This window comes from Mercenaria mercenaria, chromosome 4, assembly GCF_021730395.1.
Source record: "Mercenaria mercenaria strain notata chromosome 4, MADL_Memer_1, whole genome shotgun sequence".
Taxonomy (NCBI): domain Eukaryota; kingdom Metazoa; phylum Mollusca; class Bivalvia; order Venerida; family Veneridae; genus Mercenaria; species Mercenaria mercenaria.
In genome coordinates this window covers 9,268,945-9,290,383 of record NC_069364.1, presented here as the reverse complement: position 1 = coordinate 9,290,383, position 21,439 = coordinate 9,268,945, and the positions used below count along the sequence as shown (strand labels likewise).

The 21,439-nt window shown below is 34.8% G+C and overlaps 1 protein-coding gene across 8 annotated transcripts in view; it reads right to left on the bottom strand.

Moving 5' to 3' along the window:
- Positions 1–21,439, bottom strand: part of LOC123550943 (uncharacterized) — a 124,320-nt gene that overhangs the window by 46,106 nt on the left and 56,775 nt on the right. For 6 of the 8 annotated variants that reach the window (XM_053540348.1, XM_053540353.1, XM_053540352.1 and 3 more), the window contains exon 2: positions 15,605–15,774. The gene's annotated coding sequence lies outside the window, so the exon portion shown is untranslated. Of the gene's footprint in view, positions 1–12,575; positions 12,756–15,604; positions 15,775–17,498; positions 17,654–21,439 lie in introns of those variants that run through there. The other 2 variants (XM_045339454.2, XM_053540349.1) reach the window with 2 other exon arrangements.

The window sequence follows — 21,439 nt, the reverse complement described above, 5'->3', positions numbered from 1 at the left end:
CAGTTATCCCCAAGTTGGTCAAAATATGTTCTACTTCAGTTACCTCAACAGCCAAGTTGTTCTATTATCCGTCACATTAGGATCGGGAAAAAAGTTCATTAATTAAACCAAACGTATGTAGTTGTGATCCCGCTGTTTGATTTCTTTGTTCAGCCTGTATTTAGTGGGCACAATACTTTGTAAAGTACTTGGCCTCTGTCTGATCGGCAGGATATAAAACATGTTACACATTAGCATGTCTCAACAAATATTTTGAATAAGATAGTCAATAATTGTTACTAGATGCGACAATGGAGACATGAGTTATTCGGAATATCCATTTTTTTTTTTGGATTTAACGTCTCACCGACACATGATAGGTCATATGGCGACATTCCAGCTTTAATGGTGGAGGAAGACCCCAGGTGCCCCTCCGTGCATTATTTCATCACGAGCGGGCACCTGGGTAGAACCACCGACCTTCCGTAATCGGAATATCCATATCTGTGGTTGGAAGGCAAGCTGTTTTTCAGGATCACAGATAAGACATCAGACAGAGAAACAGATGTACCATAGCAACTTAAGGTAGAGGAGGTTGATACTATCTTTGGTCAACTGGATACAGATATCATTTTGTTGGGATGCACTATGTTAATTTATTCAATTGTTGGCGGTAGAGCATTTGAAGTTAATCTTAATTATATTATCAACTGAAAAATATTTCACATACTTTCTGTACTGACTTGTAATTACAGACTTGTGGGTTGTAGTATGTTGGTGAAACTGAATGATCATTAAATTGTTTTGCTTCAACATTCCTACAAGCCCAAAAGGCTCGTCATTACAAAAGAAATCATATACAGTATGATTTTATAGTGTACGCCTGTGTTTATAAGACCAACAGAAGGACTGTGGTTCTACACAGGTGTCCACACGTGGCCAAAATTTGCTCGAAGGGGCATCTGGGGAGTCTTCCTCCACCACAGGAAACTTGCCATATTACTAAAAGTGTATCGGTGTGATGTTAATCCCAACAGACAAATATTTAAAACACATATAACAGTATTCGTATATATCTATTTTCTAAATAATTTTCCGTTAGGCTGAAAGGATAACAACGCTACTTTAGAATATGCTTATCCGTAAATCTAGGTCTCTCTGAATTAGATGTGAAGGCAATATTAAGCGCAAATCTAAAGTTAATATCCGGTGCATTAAAACGGTCAGCAGGAAGCTTGAACCGCAGTCAAGAAAATGTAAGTTGAATCTGTTCTTGAGAGCAGGTTAAATTTACAACCCATTCCCTCCGCTAGCACTTACAGACGTGATCCTGTGCTTTACGATTACAATGAGTAGCTTCGATGGTCCCAGTGGACCAGAAATCATAACGCTACTGCCGAATGTCGATGATAATCATGTAAAAATATGAGACATGAAAGCGCACAAGTATACTGATTTCTAAATATATATAATCAGGGGCAGAAGAAATCAAACTAATTTGTATGAATACCACAATAGACACGGCGTTATATACACAGTTATTTGTACACAAAAAGTGAAATTTCCAATAAATCATACTCCATGTGGGAAATTACAGAATAATAGTTATTGCATCGTAGAGTATATTTCCAGAACATATCCCAAGACGTTTAATAAACAACTAAAGATTATTCTGAAAACATGCCAAAGTGACAGGAAATAATCAGGTAATTTGTGTAATGTCAATCACAAGAACGTACAACAGGTAGCTATACTTCTGTATTAATCATAATAAAATTATGTATGCCAATTTGTTGCCGGATAATTTCTGTAGAGGTGTTTATGACAATAATTGCAAAAAGCTAACATTTATAATGTGTATTGTCTTTCAATTAAGATGCATCATGCAGCTGCTTGTTTATGAAGAAGTCCGTCTGTTTACCCATATGATTGTTTTCATACTTTTATTGTTAGCTCCTTGATTGAATTTACGAAACAAATTGTAATCGTGTAGTGAAAACCAAATTATTCATCCAAATTGCCATTAGTCAAAACCGCGCGTTGTAAAAACCTGACTGAAAAAGCAAGAACGCAGACGTAAAATCCAATAACAATTTCCACATGGATTTCAATAAATCACAGTTCTGTTATTCCGCTACAGTCTATAACGGACCCTATAGAATAAGTGATCATATGGAATGCTTTTTACAGAACGGGATTGTGAAACTGACAACATAAAATACTAAAATTCAGATTGCATAAGTGAAATTGACTGATGTTAGAATAATTTGCAGAATTACTTGTAGAAGTTTGTAGATTGGCGTCTTTAAAATAACAACAAATCACTCTTTCATAAAGTCCTTTATACTGACCTTATCTTATGTTACGTCTAAGCTATGATGAAATAAAATTGATTTTAGCGACAGTGCAAAGTTGCATAGTTTACCTCCTGGAAGCACAACAGAGACATTCGACATAACTTTTTTTGTTGCTTTTTGAAAGAAAAAATGCTGCTTTCTGTACAGTTTTACACACACCAGGACTTTAGCATTCTGTGATCGCTTCAAAAACTGAAATATCTCTGAAGTTTCACCCTAAGACTAGAAAAGAAATAAAAAGTTGCCGATGCAAAGATATTTAATGAATTAAAAACATCGATAATGTAACTTTATTGTAAAGATGAAGCTCCCAAACTTGCAGAAACACTGTTTTGAATAATCATAGAAAACACTACCTCAGCATCTCTACAAGCCTGTCTCAATAACATATGTCTGATGTAGGATATATACTGACAAAATATGACTGAAAAATACATCGCAGTATAGGAGCTGATCTAAGTTACCAACTCAGATAGTGTTTTCTGTTATCATGTACAGCAAAGGAAATACATTTTGACTTTAAAAGAAAACATACATCAATGATATCAAAATTGTTCAGTATATTACTTTATATGAAAATGATCATCATAAAACGGGTATACATGTATAGTGTTACTGACAACTGTCAACGTATTTCATGACATGGAGCCGGATATTCCAGACAAAACAATCTTTTTCTGAAAGCTTCCTGTCAAAACGGCAGCAATATTAGAGTGATTAATGTTTGTCTAATCTCACACTAGTTCTCAAGTGCACTTGTGCATGTACCCGTGCAGTCTGTAATTGAAAATGGTGGCTTGGATGGAGTGGATTTGACAGTAGTCTTACATTGGTATTCTCAACCTAATAACACAGGTTAACAAAATAGAAAGTATTACTTAATACTTTGTTTTGATTATCTCCCTTTTATGCTTGTAACGGGTCAAATTCATGTGCAGTATTGACATTAGTATTTTTCTAACAATCTAATTATGCAAAACATCTATTTGGACAGCTGCTTTATCTGCTTTAACTTCTTTTAAGCATTATATACATAAAGGTTATTTCCAGGCTAAGATTATGAATTATAGATCCGATCCATAACCACCAACACATGCTTCTCAATAGCTAGCAATATATGCACGCAGATGCAAAACAAATTAAAATGTTTTGTTCAGATTCCAAGGCAGATATTGGAACATATTTACCTGTATTATGTAAACGTTATCCATATGGGATATATCGTAGGGAGCATACAGTCCTCATAACTTTTATTAGAGTGTTTAACTCTGTATTAATAATATTATAACACGTCGATATGACAAAGGATTCCTGATTTCAGACGATTAAACAGATACTGCCATGCCACTAATGGTATTTCTCTTGTTGCACGGCCTGCTGCAAAGTACATGCTCTGCTTTCTGCAAAGTACATGTACATACGTAAATGTTTTTTCGGGATTGCTTTTTCATATATTATTTTCGTGGTTTACATTTCGTGTCTCTTTCACCATTTCGTCTGATTCGGATTCACCTGGCAGAGATAACTTTCTTTTACACTGTCCTTTATCTTTGGAGCAAACTGGGGTTAAAGGTGAGGTTGGGTTAACCGATAACACATGTTACAGGTTAAAACTTTCCATGTAACCGTTCCAAACCCCTGCGTGCCCTTTACCACCCTTATAAATACTGCTGTAGGGTCTTGTGTTGGGGGAAGCTGCTTTCTTAGAAGATAGATTTTCCTGTTTGATCTTTGTCCCATGTAGATGTATGAAACAATTGTGTGTATTTTATTTGCTGGGAAACTTGAAATAAACATTTTCTTTCGAACATACTTTGACACTGCTTTACATTTTCTAAATAAAATGCACGTATTAAACACTTTGCTTATTGCAGACCTCGCTGTTCAAACCAAAAACCAGAATACTTTATTTAAATTACCAATTTGATAATGGTCCTGATTTTAAAACTGTTGTGAAAAAATATAGACATGGTTTCAGTTTTCTTTTTAATGATAAACGTTATAATACAAAACATACACCTGACACAGAAATGGCCGCTGTTTGTTTTATACCTCATCATACGTTAATATAAGGTTAACAAAAATATTAACAGAAACACTCTCTATCTTGGCAATTTATTTTTTTCAGCTTCTAATCATCCTTCCATCAGTTAATCCTTTGAAGGCTTAAATTGATCCATTTTTCTGTAATATATCTACCAGACTTTCATTACCTGGCGTTATTTCTTCTGGCGTCGACATCTCCAAAGGTTCAAAAACCTCTTATTTCTTTCAATCTTCAGGCAATTGCATTTGAATTTTACATATGTGTATAATAAATATATACGGATCGTTTCAATAAGAATGCTGTAACGAAACCGGCAACAATAAAACATTTTACTGCGTCGAATAATAAGGACAAAGCCGCGGCTACTTACAAATAAATTTTCAATACAATGTAAAGATCAAAGAGGTTATTCTTTAGTAATATGTCTTGGGCCTCCGTGACCGAGTTGTTAAGGTCGCTGACTTCGAATCACTTGCCTCTCACCGATTTGGGCCCGAGTCTCACTTGATGCGTGAATTCTTCATGTAAAGAAGCCATCCAGCTGGCTTAGTGTCCGCTCGTGATGAAATAATGCATGGAGGGGGACCCGGGGTCTTCCTCCGCCATCGGAAATCGCCATATGACCTCTAATTGTGTCCATACGACGTTAAACAGCTATATATCTGGTGTATTTCAATTGATATTAATAAAAACAACTAATAAAGATAAAAGTGACAGACATCTTCACTTCCATATGAATTAATACAAAATAATTCATGTACAATACAGACACTTAGAGAATTACGTCTTTAGAAAAAATAATGTTAAGCCATGTACGAGATGTGCAAAAGAATCCGAACATTTCTTGCATTTGAGAAGCCACTATTCACGAATATTCAATCTTAAATCAAGCTTGTGAGAGCTTAGAAGAATGTCACTTTTTTCTTACAGCCTAAATATTTTCTTTCTGATTCATCTCACTCGATTATTAATGGTTACATAACACTTTCGTTTTCTTGCGTTTATTTTCGTCTCTCGTTTTCCTACATTTTTGATTGGCTTTAACGATAAGCAGCTGCATATTCCTGATGTTAAAACATTTTGTCAAAATTTTGCAGGAAACTTTAGTTTGTGCAATAAAACGAGTTTAAAATGGTAAAATAAAATGTGATTAGTGCTTGCCTGACTAAAAATAACTGAATCATGCCCATTTCCCAGTTCTAAGATTGTTTCAAAATCTGCCTGTGTTCGAGATTGTTCATTTGTTCCATTCAAAATTAAGGTTTATGAATAAATTTACCATCGCGGGCTATATATATTTTTTCATTAAATTAATGCCGATAAGATATTTATACGGAGTCTCATGTAATTTCAATATAGAATGCGTCTGTTTGTTTATTTTGGGTGTAACGCCGTTTTTTGCAAATAATTTCAGTTATGCAACGGAGGGCTGTAAACAGTGTCCCTGGATTTTGTACCCGTAATAACCGGTTTTCTGCAAGTAACTGATAGCTTCTCCACATGACCCAGAGTTGGTGGACGAATGATTTTAATCGGAATATGTAGTGGACATTAAAGTTTGGGTCTAACGTCACACTGACACAATTAAAAGTCCTAATGCGACAATAAAGTTTTTAATAGTTTAGGACTGAGCGGGCACCAAGGTAGAATCATCGACCTCCCGATAGCCAGCTGCATGCTTCCACACATGACAGAAGTCTACACACCAAACAATTTTTGAAACACACAGTGGTGAGGGCGAGTTGTTAGAAGTCAGCACCCTAACCACTCGGCAACGGAGGCCTCAAATAACAAAATTGTCATTGAGTAAAGTATACTTATATTGAAATAATGGACATTTGTAACAGACTGCACTTTTGTCTAAAAATAGAAAGAACGAAGTATGAAAATAAATATATCATTTATATTTACACATATGCTCACATAGTGAAATACTTTTTCATTGGTAAAAAGTCGTTTTAATCCCGCATCTGATGATTTTCATACAGCAGCTGAACAACTCAATTAATTCTTTTGATATATATATATATATATATATATATATATATATATATATATATATATATATATATATATATAATGCATTTATTTACCATACAGCGACTGAACAATTCAATTAATCTATTACCATATAATATATCTACCAGACATTCATTACTAAAATTATCAATTATAACACAATCTTATGTCTTAGGTTTACGTGCAACTGCATTTAAATTACCCATACTTTGAAACAGACATTTGCATTAACTAGATGCAGTGATGTTGTCGAACAACAAAGTAGCCGTAATTTACAAAGTATCTTACAAATATTTAACCGATAATGCCCATATTATTTAGGATACTGCCTTTCTGTCTCTACACTTTACTATACGGCATCTACACGTTTATTAGTTACGCCATTTACTGCTGACAAATATGTGTACACATTGCTCAAATTATACAAAATCAGCTTATACTTTTACTGATTTTACTATTCGTTTGACTAACTAAGACAACTCAACAATACAATATGTTGTATAATGGCTTGAAGGTCAATATTCTAACCTATTGCCAAGGTCAAATCATGTATTTTGATACATAAAAATCAGAAATTATTATGTTTTCTTTTTCATTTTTTGACTTAGTAACCTAGTTCGCACACGTTGAATACAGACCAGGCATATAGTACAAACTATGTACCAGCGATTTATATAAGGAGTATTTTAATACCATAATAACGGTTAACCATTTGAAAAAAAGTTCATGACCATGTTTGCTACTATTTGTTCTCATCGACATATAAAACCATAATAGCTTTCGTAACATGACTGACTTCTTCCCCGAAATTATGTCACAATCACCTCAAAAATAGATGGTGATTCAAAGGACTCTTAAAATAATTGAATAGACCAAAGCGTATTAGGAATTCCTTGGCCATCGTCCCTAAGACTCGTATGTCAGAATCGGTTTCCATAGAGATCACTTTATATTAAATGACTAGGCAGACTATTAAATTAATGTGTATCAGTACTTTTACTCACCAATAACATGTAATAACAAATCGAATTAAAATCCGATCTTTCACATATAACTTAAATCCGTTTTCGCAACAGAATTCATGGCATAATATAAATGCACAGGAGGAAACATCAGTTATGAATATTGAATCTTTAAATGCAATCAAATGCCGAAAGCAGTGTAATATCACTTCATTCTTTCAAAATTCTCAAATTTTGTTAGTGATTCACCTGGCGGGGATTACGTTTATTTACACTGTCCCGTGACTTTGGAACATGGCGGGGGTAAGAGTGAGATTGGGTTCGCACTGTAAACCGGTTTAAGCTCCCCCAGTGGTGATTTTGCCACTGACCGTTCCAAGGCGGCGCCCCACTGTTCCTTTATTAGTTTGTTTTGTCCTCGTGTGTTTGCTTTGTACGTGTGTGTTTTTGCTAGAAGTGTGAACATCTGCGTGCTGTGTGTTTCGTTTTGGGGAGGCTGCGTTTTTTGGAACATGGCATTCCCTGTTTGATATTTATCCTTGTATTTTAACACTGTAAAAGAATAAACATAAAGTTTTCCCCAATCTTATACCTCTGATTCATCTTCCGTAGCGAAAACTATTAACTTCCGCGCTTACATACTACGTTTCACAATTATATTGCATATTGTATCTTTTAGATAACCAGCGGAAGTGCAATGTTTTAAATGTATGCCTCGCCTTTAACAGCTCTAAATAGGATCAAATGCATTCATATCCGTTTATTAAGTATGATAAAAATTCGCTAGGGTATCAAGTGGTCGAAAGCAGTATTTTTGTAAGACGCATTATGAATATACATTATTAAACAACATAAAAACAGAAATTTGGCTGTATCAGAGGGTGTTATAGTCAAAATATGCAGGAAAAAAAGCAATTGTCAGACTGAATGGCAGTTTTTGTTTTGTCTGGCGTCGTCAATGTATATAGCCACTTTGTCAGCTTCAACATGAGCTCTAGTGATTGCATTTCTGTTTTCAGTGTTATACTGTATCTTTCTATTTCCAAATTGATTTACATTTTGTCCAATTTTGACACCTGAGGAGAGGCCGAAAAGTGGGATACGAAATTACCAGTTTGAAAATCGTCAAGGGATACGAAATGACCAAAATGGGGACGAGTTGACTGGGAGGGGGCGAGTTGACTGTAAATCGTTTACAGGAGATCTCTCCGTATTAGAGTGGCAGAGTTGGCAGGTTTGTAGAGGGGAGTCAGGTTTATGACGTAGGCTATTTCCACTGTTCCACAGAAGTACTGCAACGGATTATACTGTCTAACAACACAGGTCAGTGCACCTGCACACCCCTTAAGAAAATATTATCTATTCCATTCGAAAACCTGTGAATTTTTTCATCCGTAAATCAAAATGTACAGTTTTAACCAGCTGTTAAATAACCTTCATCCCAGATATTTACAGGAAGTAAAGGTGAAATCAATACCAAAAAATAATAGCCTTATGTTCTTAAATGACCTATAAACCACCAAAAAAAAAAAACCCAAGAAAAGTAGGCGGCATGTATCTTCTTAGAGAGATTTCTTGTCTCACAGGTCAACGCTATGGAATATCTTCCAAACTGACAGCTAAAATTTTTATAAAAACAAACACTCTTCTTGAAAATGCTACCAAAATCAAGTCAAGTATATGCCAACAATGAAATAACAAGAGGGCCATGATGGCCCTATATCGCTCACCTGAGTTAAATTGCTTGCTTGAACAAATTTCTTTTGCAAAAGCTTTAAAAACAAGAAAGTAGGTCTGTAGGTCATATTCATAGTCACCGAAAGTCAGTTTTCAGATTAGTGTGCAAAACTGTACACGTCATCCAAATTTCTTAAAAAACAAGAAAGTAGGTCAGTAGGTCAAGGTCACAGTCGGTGACCCTTATTAATTGGGCCATCAGATAAATATAATTAAACAGTCTAGGAAATATGATCTGATAATTTTTGAAGTATTTTTTTCCTATATAACTCCTATATTAAGTGACCCATGGGACAGGGCCTCTTTTCATCCCAGGGGCATATTTCGAACAATCTTGTTAGAGCTCAACTAGGCAATGATACATACAAAATATCAAAGGCATAGACCTTGGACTTTCAGACGAATATTTTTGAATTATTTTTCCTATATAAGTCTATGTAAAACTTGGGACCCCCAGGGCAGGGCCTTTTTCACCCAAGGAGAATAATTTGAACAATCTTGGTAGAGGCCCACTAGATGATGCTACATACTAAATATCAAAGCCCTAGGCCTTATGGTTTAGGACAAGAAGATTTTCAAAGTTTTTCCCTATATTAGTCTATATAAACCATGTGACCCCGGGGCGGGGCCATATTTGACCCTAGGGGGATAATTTGAGCAATATTGGTAGAGGCCCACTAGATGATGCAACATACTAAATATCAAAGCCCTGGGCCTTGTGGTTTTGAACAAGAAGATTTTTAAAGTTTTTCACTTCGGTTGCCAGGGCAACCAGAGTTCTGTACATAATTCAATTCTTTGAACAGTTTTTAAAGAAGACCATCCAAGGATCATCTCTGTGAAGTTTCATCAAAATTGGCTTGGTAGTTTAGGAGGAGATGTGTTTAAAGGAAAGTGTGGACGGACGCCGTACGGTGAGTGATCACAATAGTTCACTCTGAGCCTTTGGCTCAGGTGAGCTAAAAACAGGAACAGGAACTGGCTTACATAAAACATGAAAATACCACTTCCACTTTTCTCTCCGCCATTATCCGACTAGCCCGGAAGTGCTGCTTGATTACCTTTAAGTATTGTTCCTATAGAAGGGCGTAAACATTAATAATGATATTTCACATATGCTCACAATAACGCATGTGACACCTTTTGACTTTTGCTTTGGCTTTGGCTTGAATGTTAGCTGGCGCCAATTTAGACATTGTAAAAGTGACCGCCTGTCCCTTGTGAACTTTACAGGAAATATGGAAATCCTGCTCCTTTGCTATATGATTTATGATTCACACGTGCATATCACATGTTTCTCATGTTTGATCTATATATATATGTAAATAACAAGTGTTTATGCTTGTGTTTGCATTGTTTATATTCTTTGTTTTATAATAAGTAAAAGATTTTCAGACCTCCCACTTGTCTTGTTTATATGTTCCTTGCAGTCGAAAAACAAAGGTTAAATGAACGTTGTATCAGAAATACAATAAAATCTATAAGAAGATCCTTAAGAGACAAAGAACCCCACAAAAGTGCGCAAAAACATTAAACTTATCTGTACAGGTCTTTGATTGGTTTGCCACACAAATGTCTTTGTTTTGGCCAAGTGATTCTTTTTCTCTTAGAAAGTCATAAGATGTCACGTTGCATTATTTCATTATCATAACAGTACGTGCATACGTAAATGTTTATTTTTGAACTTTCTTAATCAAGTTTGGAATACAAGTAATGATTATTTTGAAAGCGTGCCAGAAATGAGAAGGCGGAATTCGTAGTTTGTCTGATGTCAGTGAAGGGAAAATAGAAAAATGTTTTACCAAGTAATTTTACAAATATTCGTTTGGTCACATAATCCAAAGAAGATCTAGATTAAACGATTAAAAGTGCTCTTATAATACTTTGGTTTTTGTAATGATTCAAGTAAACTACATTATGCTATGCTTAGAAACTGACATTATCCTTTTTGAATGTTACACAGTGTTAACAGGTTTAATCGAAAGGCAGTATAATAAGTAAAAGAAGTATCTTAGTTCTACGTAAGCTGCAGCTCACGTCATATCAAACCAATTTAGCCTTGATTTACCCACCAGACACTAATTTCCTAAACGTAATAAATTTTGGAGTCGGAAGCTGTGAATTTATATACCAATTACCGCTAGCGCTTATTTCTTGCGCTGTTCAGACTATTGCAATTGAATACGCTGTGAAATAAATCTGTTAAACCTAATCAAATTAACTGGTTAAAAACCTTGCCGTAAAGACACTGTCTTTATTGAATTCCCCAATTATGAATGTTATAACTTATAAGGAACTGATTAATAATGCAGTAACGGAGGACTGAGCAAAATTAAAAAAAAAAAACTACTGTAAGAAGACTTTAATCAAACCATTCGAGTGAGTGTATATCGGGTTTAGCGTCTGTATCAACCATTTTTCAGTCAGTAACAGTGAGCTTAATGCCCAAATTTATAGTGCTGCCTCAATGGAATATATCACACCATAGACACGAGACATAGTATCCCATCCAGTCACATTATACACCAGTCCTATTACTATCCTCTTAATGGTGACCGCCAAACGAGGAAGCTACTAATACCATTTTTCACGTCTTTGGTCTGACATGGGCAGGGAGAAAACCCACGACCTCTCTCAAGCGAAATGGGCACTCTGCCATTAGGCTACTGAGGCGGTTAAACCATTTCAAGTGCGTTACCTCAATAAAAAGTTACTTCCAATAAGAAATGGTATGATGTCATATGCTTTAAACCTTCAGCAAGTGGATTTATGATGTCTTTTTGTACAAATACATTAGCATAGAACTAAATGTTAGAAGAACAATGTGGAGCGAACTATTTTTACTGAAATTTTAAGACATACTCGATTAATGAAAAATATCAGTTGTTCTCAACAGAACACTGATAACAATATACTGGAGTTTTTCGTAAATGAAGAAAAAAGACTATATAACTTTCATCGTTTTGCAAATAATAAATCTGCAATAAGCATATAGTATATAGGAAATAAAAATGGCATATCTGATTTGACATCGGCCCCATTACAATCGATGAATAAATTTGACCTCTCAAGATATCGACATATAAACGACAACATCTTATCAGAGAATGCCACACACCATTGCTGTCACTAAGCAGTAGCATGCCTTTACACTATAAAGCGAACTGCGGTGATGGCACTAAAGTTTTAACGGCAGACAACTGAAAGACATTACTTCGCGTCACTTTAATTCCATATTATCTAGGGCGTTATTCCGATGTTAATTAGTGATAATATTTGTTTCATTGTGTTTTCTGTTTATGAAAGGAACATAATTTGAGCAGGCGGTGAAATGACGTCGGCAGGATTTCTTGAATGCCTTTCTTTCAAAGAAACGAAAGTGCCCTGGAAAATAACATTTAGCCATGTAATCAGAACTGAATTTGCATACATCCTGATATAACTTTTATGATATATAGCAATGAATATATTCGCCTTGATGGAAGCAGTGCCATTACTTCTGGATTAACTCTCGTATTTAGCTGTTGGAGAGAACAATTAGATCCTTGTCGGCAGGTTTATATGTTCCTTCTCAAAAGGCTTGCAAGTCATACTGCGCTGTTTATATCTATGTTCAGTAACCATGTCCGCCCATCTGTCTTCCTGCTTTGGTTCCTATTAGATGATATGTGCATTTGTCATGCACTTTACATATCCTTAATTCATAAACACTGTTTTCAAGTGACGTAGATAGGGTTGCGAGAATGAGCAAAAATTCTTTCTTTAATTACTGTGATAATGTAACTGAGATTTAATCTGCAATTTCTGTTGTAATGTTTTAGTACATGTATTATTGTTATGTTTTCCACACCATTTTATCTTGACTGTGCAAGTGTAAACGGTATACAGCCATCATTCATACAAACTTCTAGACAACCAACATGTCTATTCACTCATAGATTAGTGACGAAAACTAATATGAGCCGTGCCATGGGAAAACCAACATAGTGGCTTTGCGACCAGCATGGATCCAGACCAGCCTGCGCATCCGCGCAGTCTGGTCAGGATCCATGCTGTTCGCTTTCAAAGCCTATTGCAATTAGAGAAACCGTTAGCGAACAGCATGAATCCTGATCAGACTGCGCGGATGCGCAGGCTCGTCTGGATCCATGCTGGTCGCAAAGCCATTATGTTGGTTTTCTCATGGCGCGGCTCATATATATATCAGCACATACATTGATACACACTTCAGATTTACCTTACATCATTCTTCCAATCCACTCTAATTTTGAAATCATCACCAAGCCACAAGATTCATTTAAAGACAAACGTGAATACATATTCCGTTTACTCATCAAATGTCCCAATATTAAAACAAATCAAGAAAACAGTTTTATAAAATCTAACTCATTTCACACAACTATACATATCCAATCGTTCAACCCTGTTGAACTTTGGAAGAAGGAGGGTATATAACTTCACTCTTATGCTGTTAATGAATACAATTTACATTATCTACACCATTTCTTCTTTAACAAACATTAAATACCAGTAGTTACATAAAATAACTGTGTAATATATAAACATACCAATGTATTAATGATTTCTTTGTAACGCCTCGATTTCTTTTACATTTATGTGATTAACTGCTATAACAAAGGGCATAAGGCTTACTGCTTTGTAGAGCGTACATATTGTTACAAAAACTGCAGTTCGTGGAAAGCGGATATATGCATCAAATTAGAAACAACTAGTACTATTAAACATGACTGAATGACGATGGGTATACCTATTATTAAAAATAATTCAAATGCTAAACACCTAAACATATCATATTTGTAGTTTCAAAGTCCACGGGATGCTTTATTAGTTGTACGAAGATGCTCATTTCACTTGTAAAAGTCTTATAATAAATTATTTATGTCTTAAGCCACAAGTATGTTTGTTAATGGTGTGTTTGTTTTCTTTGTTCTGCCTGATGAGTACATGACTTTAGAAGTACTTCGCCTCCACTTGACCAATCTTGTTCAAGATATAATACAAAAGCAAAATTGCCTATGCTATAATAAAATATATTTGAACCATATGGAACAAAGAGAATAACTGATTATCTTTATGCAAAGAATACAAGAGTTTGTTTAGAAACTGTAATAAATATATAAAACATTTCAAAAACATCCACTTCCAACGAAGGACTTTAAGCGCAAACGTAAACTTTGTAATGTCAACGGGTTATCAGTGAGGGCAACATCATCAAGCTTTTACTTGGTCAATAGCTACCGTAAGATTTTCAGAACAAAACTTCTGTGAACTTGTTAAAATGATTACTAATTACCGAAAGTATTCGTTGCAGTGTGGCTCAGCGTTGCTAGCTGCTGATTTGTGACACGTGTCTCAATATTTATGAATATTTCAATTTCACAATTTCAATGTTGCTGATGACATGACTGCCTTTCTGACTAACTGACAGACTTTTCCGAGATAAGAAACAGATGATCTCAGCAAGAATTTCCAAACATAAGTTTTCTACGAACAAAAATGACTGACACTTAGTGGGATCATACTTCAGGCAAGTAAACTGTTATTGAATGAGCCCAAATAATCGAGAATAAAAAAATAAATGACAGGTAAATTTCAAGTATCTCCCATCGCCTCGTGCATTTACAGTGACTATCAAAAATTGAATTTATAGAAAACAAAAATTGTAATAGCATTATCTATATACAGAAGAGATGAAACTTCTTTGTGCGTATCAAATTTAAAGTCAATTATACTGATGTTAAGCAATGCAACGTACCACTTTTAAGTAACGACATAACGTGAACAGTTATTGTGTTATGTATAGTACTCTCAGAAGTATCCCAAGATCTTGAAAAACGATGGAAATACAACAGGAAATTATTTTGAAGGCACGCCAATAATGACAAGGAAGAATTGGTAGTTTGTCTGATGTCAGTTATGAGAAAAGAAAAATAGATATTGAAACCTGTTGGTTTTTCGGCTATATTAATTATACTCGTGTAGTACATTTCCCGGGTCATTTATTGTTAACATGTAGTTCGCCTTTTGATTGAGCATGATTGGGCACTTAACTCATGTTTGTTTATTGAGGAAGTTGCATAACAAATAAAACTGACACTGTCATACTGGCATTACCAACCCTTTTATAATATACTAATGAAAGGTCTGCATAAAGATAGATCATCTTTTAAACAGTCACATACATTTTACTGTTTTATTCTATGAAGCCATACTATCAATATTTAAACTATAAATAATCAATGATTATTTTGTACATACGACGTAACGTACATACATATTTACTGAGAGTAACCTTTTAATAACAACTGAAAGATTATGTTGAAAGACTGCTAAAATTATGAAGAGTTAGATAATTTGTTTCTTATCACTGTAGCAACGCATTTCAAGCTTCCAGTACTCTTGAGCTAAAATAATTAGTATAAAGAAACTTGAAGTATAAAACACCTTCAAAAGATCGACAAAACGAGAAACTACTAACTGACCTTGGCGAGGTGAACTTGTCACACGTTAAACTCGGAGTCAGGAAGACAGCACTTAAGTTTCGACGTCGACACAGGATGTAACTATGTTCATTCCGGATATTGTTTAATCCTGCTAATAATTGTGTAGAAGTCTAGCTCAAAATATGCTGTAATATAAGCAGTGGCTGTGTCTGAAAAGATAAAAAGTAGATACGTGTGTCTAGAGATTCAAATTTGAAGTAATCAGGTCTATTTCATGTAATACACGTTCGATTTTAACGAGAATGGCAATAAAAGTATGAGATTAAAGTGGAGATTCTGTCTGATAATCCAAGTTATCTGTTTGGAGGGACAGAATTTGACAAAAGCTTTAGCTGCGATTTTCTGCTCTTTTTGGATCATGGAGTCCATTCAATATATATGTGATAGAAATCCGCTTAAGTCGGTGCTAGGGGCCGTAAAGGGTGTTGCAATTTCCCTCATCTCTCATGAACTGATTCTGTCAAACCGATTCTGCTACTATTTTGTTTAATTGCATAGGATTTTTATAGGTTTTTATCAACTATCAAAAATGCCGTGTGGCGATCGTAAGAATTGTTTTATTTCCTGGTCCTCTTGGATCATGGAGTCCATTCAATATACGTGATAGAATTCCGCTTTAGCCGATGCTACGGGTCATGAGAGGTGTCGCACTTTCCATTCACTCTCATGAACAGAATCTGCTATTACATTGTATTTTGTTTGATTGCATTCTATGCTTCCAGACGATCTTCTTATAGATGTGTTTACCTTTGTCTATAATTGAGCCGCGCCATGAGAAAACAAACATAGTGGGTTTGCGACCAGCATGGATCCAGACCAGCCTGCGCAGTCTGGTCAGGATCCATGCTGTTCGCTAACAGTTTCACTAATTCCAATAGGCTTTGAAAACGAACAGCATGGATCCTGACCAGACTGCGCAGATGCGCCGGCTGGTCTGGATCCATGCTGGTCGCAAACCCACTATGTTGGTTTTCCCATAGCACGGCTCATATGCACATTTCTTACAAATTTCAATTTATCTCAAGCTCAGATATTAAACATCCATGTCAGTAAACCACAAACATTTGTCAATTTAACAAGTTATCATTACGGAACAGGCATTTACACAACGACCAGCGTGCTACAATATTGATCATCAAAAGAAATATATTAATTTGATACTTTTTCAGTAATTGCATCTGACGCATGCATTGCGGTTACTTCATTGATTTTACCCTCCATGATTACATTTGTACTTGTTAGCACATTTGCCGTGTTGAATGCCATTGAATTGCAGTTAAAGAGACCAGAACGAATGTCATAAGTGACATAGGTTGAATAGATTAAGCTGAAGTAGATTTATTGAACAGAACAACATGAACAATGCATAAGGACTTAACCATTACCCTGCTAAATTTCTATAACTGTTAAAAGGGGTGCTTACCAACACGATGCTGACTGAATGGCGAACAGTACAGATTATGATCAGACTGCACGAATGTGCAAGCTGATCATGATCTACACTGGTAGCAAAGGCAGACTTAATCGTATCCAGCATGAAAAGGGTTTACAAATTTCAAATATAAATAATGCTGTATATAATGTCGGTGGCGTGTAAAACATGTATTATTTAATTTTAATTCAAAGCAAATGATTGGAAATATACCAATACCAATCTGTTGCCTAAATGATGTTCCATAAATATAATTTAGTTTATTTTCATACCCATTTCATGCATTAAAGAAAAATATAAATATATTTAGGCGCGCATTAGTAAATGAGGAAGATGCACATAGAAACTGAATTTAATTACACTGTGAAACAAGTTTGTTAAGTTATAAAAATCAGTTTCTACGTTTCAGATGAATGTTTTACAAGAATGAAATTAACTCACATGTAAACACTCGTCCAAAAGGAAAAAACATGTATCCACTACTTCATGTTGTAACACAATAAACAATGGTTTTTATTTTATCATCTTGTAACTTCATATTTGGATACTTGAGCTATGAAGTGGTCATTACATACTTAGCCCCTCGGCTTGATTTTTAATATTTATTTTCATTTTTAAATCCTAGATATCTATGAAAAACTGTCAAAAACCTGGAATTATATATTTATGATCAAGCAATATATTTGTAATAGTACGATTATGTTTTGTGTTTTGCTTAAAACTGTTCTATACCTATTATAGTTTGTATTGCATCTGACGGGAAAATAGAGTTGATTTATAGCTCTACATTTATCAAAATCTTTAAACTTAGTTCCTAGCAACATTTATTTGCAACGTGAAAGCATATACTTTGATAGTCCTGCGTCCCGTGATGATACATGAATATATTGATTATATTGATATACAGTGGAAATGCAAAAACCTCACATGACGAGCTACATTGCAAAAACGTATTACGTATAATTTTTTAATACTAAATATATGTAAAGCAACATAGCAAATGATTGCTGTGCCTGAGCTCCGACCACTCCGTACATTATACATGTATAATGCACTCAAGCAACGCCCTAAATAGTATGATTGTGGAAACGGTAGCGGTTGCTTAATACACTCACAAAAGTCATTAGAATAGCAACATATCGAGAATACAGCTGTAGATTATTGCTTTCTTAGATATGCTATGGTCAGAACACACTAACTGGGAAATGATGATTAGTCAAATCTATGACAAAAATTTAATTTCTCTGTAGTTTTGCAAATAGACGTATTAAATAAACTTAAAATTATTTCTTAACATTTATTGAAGTCGAATGGTTTGCTTTACCTCTAAATAATGCAATAACATCCGGATTTCTCAAATGAAATATTATTCATGGTAGCAAACGACACGGCGAGTGAAAGAAAAATCAAATGCATTTTCAAGATAAACGCTAAGATATAAGTACAATATTGCGAAAAATATTCCTCCTAAATAAGTTTAAAAGTTTTAAGGGCTGCTTGTATTATATCGACATTATTCTACTATAAAATTGCTACTTGGTCACAGTGGAGGAAAGGTTTCATTAACATTCCCAGACTCACATTAGAGGGTTTGGAGCCTTTGGGTACTGTAAAATTCGACTGCCAACTGTGAAAATAGATCTGATAGCATTGTAATATATCTGTATCTTAACATGAAAAAAGTAATATCTGGCTTAACAACGAATGTAAATACAGATCACACTTAAACATAATATAGACGAATGGTTTATGTAGCCAAAAATAATTGAAAAAAAGAAGTAAAGAACGGTGACATTTATCATTTGGTTTATCATATTCAATGAGCCCATTTTATGCTTTGGACTTAAAATTTTAGTATAGTTGTAAAGTCGTCGCCTGATTCTTATAGTGCTCTATCTCCATTTTTTGAAAAAATGAGATTTTTACATCATTTTGTTTGTCTCGCCGAGCTCTATCGTTCTGGAGCAAGAAAACGTAACTTTTGACGTCATAGAGAAAGATCCTGCGTAATACTTTGCTCCATGTCCTCTGTTTGAATGTAACAGTAACGACTAAAGTACTCTATCTCCAGGACTTAAAGCACTGTAATGTTTAAAATTATTCTGACCAATCATACACACAAACTAACATCATGTGATCATCATTAGATTTTGTAAAGGAGTGCTTTATCTCCATTTAACTTAATCCAGAATTGCTCTAACTCCATTTTAACCAATAGAATGCACATTTACATGCATGTGATCACAACAAAATATGGCGGATAGGCATAGTTGTAGCATGTTTGAAATATACTTAGAATGCCTATCTACACGACATGCATAGGTGAGATTGCTTATACAGGTTATTTTATCATTTTATTACTTATACAAACACATAGCATTGTCAATTAAGCTATAGGCAAGAACATACATGCAATATTTGCAACAGACCTGTATTGATGTGTATTTCGGATAGAAACTATTTTCGTCATTCTGAAGCTGTATCTTAAGAAATACCACTGAATATAACAATGGTATTTGTAAGCATGTTTCCGAGAAGCAAATTTGTGATAGTAACTAAGTAAGTTATTGTCTATTAAGAGCAGTAGAAATAAAACCAAAAACAGGACATATTTTACTTTACAAAGTTACAGTAAGGCGCCAACTAATTTTCTTGTTGATCACTTTTTTTAGCTATGCAAATTTTGCTGAATGCAGTATTCGTAAGACAACAAGAACAAGCAGTACAATATCCCTACTTCCAGACGACGCAAAAATCCTATCGTTAAACTTGCAACCCTTGACAACAGAGAAAATTGAAAATTAAATACTTAAAAAACAAGGACAAATATCAAACAAGGAATGCAATGCTGAAATTCAAGTCACTAAATGAAAGTACGTACATGAAGAAACTGTGAGGAATATAAATAACGATTGTGTTTGTGAGAGAGAATAGATATATATGTTTCTTAGAATTTTAAGTAGTCAATACTTATTACAAATGGTTGGTGTGAATCAAAATCAATGCCACAAAACTATTAAACTATCACATTATGTAACTGTACCGAATATGAAACATATGTTTAGTTGCAAAATAAATGCTATGAAATCTTGTTATGATACTCAGTATTAAGTTGAAATGTATGCCACCAGATTTGAGAACGACATGCAGAAACTAAATGGAATATATACAATAAGATTAGTATGAAAGGTATGACCGGGACATATTATTTGCGATGTAATATCTTTGAGCTTAATTTAATTGTCATAATTATCTGAAAAGTTAACAAGAGGCCTAAATGGGCCTAAGTCCTTCAACTGAAGAAAGCCTTAACCATCTGACTTTGCTTCTAACTAGGTTTGGTGAAAATCTTTTAACCTGTTCATTATTTTTTTATCATTGTGCTGTCACGCACCAAAGCACATAACCATCGAAAGAAATCATCTAAAGTTATTTCTTTTTCAACTCTAGTGTCCCCTAAAAGGGCCAAAGTGTCCCTATTTGAATAGATTTGATATAAGACATAACATGGTAAAGGACCTTATAATGATGCTCCGGACAATGTTTTATGAAGACCCATTCAGGAGTTAGAGAGGAATTTAGTAAAAGGTATCTCTATTTTGCAACTCTAGCAGCCCCTAAAAGAGGCCACACTTATTGAATAAATTAGTTGAAGGACCTAATAAAAGTTTGATGAAGATCCATCAAGCGGTTGAGAAGTAGTCATTTAAAGGCATTTGTAGCTTTAGGTCTAGTCGCCCCTTAGAGGGCCATGCGCTCCCCCACCCCAACCCACAATTAAAAAAAATGGAGGGGCAATATAATGATGCTACGGACCGAGAATGATGACAGTCAATTGAGTGGTTCATTAGAAGTAGTCATTAAAGGTATTTTTGATTTTAGCCCTAGAATGAGCAAACAGTCTCCGTTTGAATAAAATTGAGAGATAGCCCTCTAATGATGCCACCGGCCATCTCTGATGAAGATCCGTCCACTGATTCATGACCAGAAAGTATCTCTATTTGTAGCTCTAGTGTCCTTAATCAAACAGATTTGAGAAAGGACCTTATACTGGTGCTCTAGCTGGCAGAAGCTGCCCTTAAAGGGGCCAAGATAACCATTTGATCAAACTTGATAGAAATCTATCCCAAAATTCTATTGACCAAGTTTTGGTATAAATGTAACCAGTAGTTTCAGAGGAGAAAAGTACAATGTTGACGCAGGAAGACGGACGATGGACGCCGTACAATCCACCTGTACTAATAGCTAAAAAGAGACATGAATATAACATTGATTGTGTTGTGTAAAAGAGAACTGGTATGACTTCATGACAAGTACAGTTACATGCAAAAATTGAACATAATATAAAAACTGTCGTTTTGTGAAAGAATACAGTTATTACT